The 3,000-nt window shown below is 40.9% G+C and overlaps 1 long non-coding RNA gene, 1 other non-coding gene and 1 pseudogene across 2 annotated transcripts; all 3 read right to left on the reverse strand.

Moving 5' to 3' along the window:
• Positions 1-69, reverse strand: LOC120787935 (annotated as a pseudogene; the record flags this gene model as incomplete).
• A 1-nt stretch (position 70) lies between these two features.
• LOC120787934 lies at positions 71-2,442 on the reverse strand. The gene is made up of 3 exons (XR_005707118.1): positions 2,297-2,442; positions 652-741; positions 71-530 (listed from the first exon to the last, which is right to left on the reverse strand). It is a non-coding gene; the product is annotated as an uncharacterized LOC120787934 (long non-coding RNA).
• LOC120787936 lies at positions 1,028-1,218 on the reverse strand. The gene has a single exon (XR_005707119.1). It is a non-coding gene; the product is annotated as a U2 spliceosomal RNA (small nuclear RNA).
• Positions 2,443-3,000: the final 558 nt, after the last annotated feature.

A 3,000-nucleotide genomic window follows, 5' to 3' on the forward strand; every position in this document is an offset into this window, starting at 1 on the left:
GCAATGGCTGAGCCTCACCCTGGGTGAACCACCTTCTTGATCATGGTATCTCCCCTGCCAGGTAAGTATGAGTTGTACAGCTCACACGCAGGGCAGCCTTTCACACACAAACCGGGCTGACCGATGGTGCAGACAATCTACACATTGACACAACCACAGGCGACAGGGGGCTGTGGATCTGCAGGAAATCAATACACACCAAACACTTTGACCCAACGGCTGACAAAGATTATTTTTACATTTTATTAGATACAGTGCGCTTATATTTCCCATCATGCAATGCGGTATTTCCACACCAAAGGCTGAGCTCACATCATCTAGTGGATCTATTTGACCTCCTAAAACTGAGAAACGGCCCAACTGCAAGTTCAAGTGAGCCAAAGCTAAATCAGACTGCAACAAATGTTGTTTCATGTACATTTGAAATTCAGAGAAAAGAATAAAAACTCACAAAGCACGTTTTTCTCACATTACAACCACTTCCTGTTAGTGATGGTCAACTGCCAGTCTTGCTACTGCCACCTATTGTTCTGGAGTGGGAACAACACCGTGTCTTCAACACATTTGTCTACGTTTCTCTAAATTGTAACTCACAGCGAGAAAAAATGATTTAGATATTAACAGAAAATGAAGTGCACACAGTGTGTTTACCTTTTCTTTTCATCAGGCTGGGAAACAGCAGCAGCAGAAAAGATGCAGAGTGGATTTTCACTTGTGGAGAATGAGCCGTTTCAAAATAAACTGAAATGAAGCAAAGCAACACTATCAAACAAGGAAAGTTTGACAACTTGCCAAGATATTTTTTTTTCTTATTCTGTCAGATGTGGAAAGGACTTTGAATGCAGCACATTTCCTTTTCTGTTTGTGTCACTCATCAGTTACTAGTTTGAGCCATTTACAATCACATGCATGTCACCACTTTGCAGCTGGTAAAACGAGGATTAGACAGAATTCATACGAATCAACCCACCAAACAACAGTCAACTACTTGTTGTCTTAATGATTATTTATTTTCTACATGTAAAGGGGGGGGTGCACCGTTCCGGGAGATACTGCAATACCAGGTCGATGCGTGGAGTGGACGGAGCAAGCCCCTATTCCATCTCCCTGCTCCAAAAATCAATTTAATATATGGTCCCCGGGTAGGGGACGTATCAGATATTAAACTGATAAGAACAGATACTACACTTGATCTTAGCCAAAAGGCCGAGAAGCGATAACGGGAAAGGGTCGCAGGGAACGAACCCATTCTCCGCAACGTCAGTCTCTCTAACGGGTCCGGACCCGAATAACACTTTTTCTGGTCAACATACAAAACAGGAACAAAGTGCATTTGAGATAATAGACCGCTGGTGCTGTTTTTGTTTTTGCGATATATGTAATAAACTGTTTTTGCAAATGCGCCTTCGTGTGGCTTCCTAGACACGTGATGTACTTTGGTCCAATAGGAAGTAGAAACAACGAATAGAACAAATTTCATTTTACAGACACGTTAGAATACGTATTTTATATATATATATATATATATATATATATATACGTACAAGTTTTCAGCTCAACGCAATGACGTGTAACGGACTTGTGGAAAATAATGTTTTTGCGGTTTAAGGCTCAGTTCACAACGACAAATTTCGCTCTTCTAGCGGTCTCTAGTGGTGAGGAGGGCTAACTGCACACTTCACGGTCTTTCTTTTAAAAACTCAGCAACGTACATCATGTGTTGCGATTTACACGCAGTGGTCAGTTTATTAGGTACAACTGGCTAAAACTAATGCAGTCTAATACAACAGTCCTGCAATAAATCCTCCATCATTAAGGTCCTAATGTTCACTTTTCGATGAAACCGTATTAGAGAGGTGTTGATTCAACTGTTTTGAAGACCTTAATGCATGGTGCTGTTGAACTTTGCCGCATTATACAAACAGGTGTGTGTCGTTTAGCTTACTCGCAGTGATTTGAGTAGGGGTGGAAAAATAATAGGAACGCCTGTCAACGTATCGCAATGCAGGTCAGCGGCTCCACAATGATCATACAGCTGAATCAACACATCTCTAACACAGTTTCATCAAAAGCTGAACAATGAAACCTACATGAAGAGAGCATTTATCGCAGGACTGTGGTATCGGACTGCAGTAGTTTTAGCTACGTGTCCCTCATTAACTGACAACTGAGTTTATTACCATGCTTTGCTTTGCTGCTAGCAAAGAAGAATTTACTACTCCGCTGACATAATGTACAAGAAGCCAGTAATGTCAAACGGTAAAACACTGAGCCTCCTTGTCAAGTCATTACGTACAATTCTAGAGTGAAGATCTTCCCGTTAGAAGGAAAAGAAAGTGTGAAGCAACGGTTTTGACGAGTCCCACAACTTCAACACAAATACCAGTAGTGTCACGTAAGAGTCAAAACGACGTTATCCTGCCTCCACATCGCCACTCACAAACAGCTTTGTCAAATGTAGGATGGTGCAGTTAAAAAGCGGACGTTTCATGGCCAACAAAATTCATACAACAGTGAACTAGCTGCCACTATATACTATCTCCTTAATTTCAAATGCTGAATTAAGTCGTGCAATTGAACAAATATCACGACAGGACTTGGAGGTGAAGTACCCATGAGTTAACTCGCCGTCAGACCGTCTGGAAGTGAGTCTGGACTAAACTATGGTGTGTTTTGTTACTGTTCCCTGTGGTTTTATTTAATGGTTGAGTCTTAACGTCGTTTACAGGCCCGTTTCGGGAGAACATTGTAAATTGCCTTAAGATGTAAATGCTGTGACATGGATTCATATTATAGACTTATAGATAAATAAATAAAGTTACTATGCCTCATTTCTTTCAGGTATTGAGACGAGTTTTTTTTCCTTCCCAAAAGTGAACATATTAGCATAAAATCGTAAAATTAAGTTTAGCATGCTGCTAGCGTGACCTTTGCTAAGCGCTATCGTAAATTAAAATATGGTTATTGCGGTGAAACACGCCAAAAAAGCTGACAGCACTT

Source organism: Xiphias gladius, unplaced genomic scaffold (genome assembly GCF_016859285.1).
Source record: "Xiphias gladius isolate SHS-SW01 ecotype Sanya breed wild unplaced genomic scaffold, ASM1685928v1 HiC_scaffold_881, whole genome shotgun sequence".
NCBI classification, from domain to species: domain Eukaryota; kingdom Metazoa; phylum Chordata; class Actinopteri; order Istiophoriformes; family Xiphiidae; genus Xiphias; species Xiphias gladius.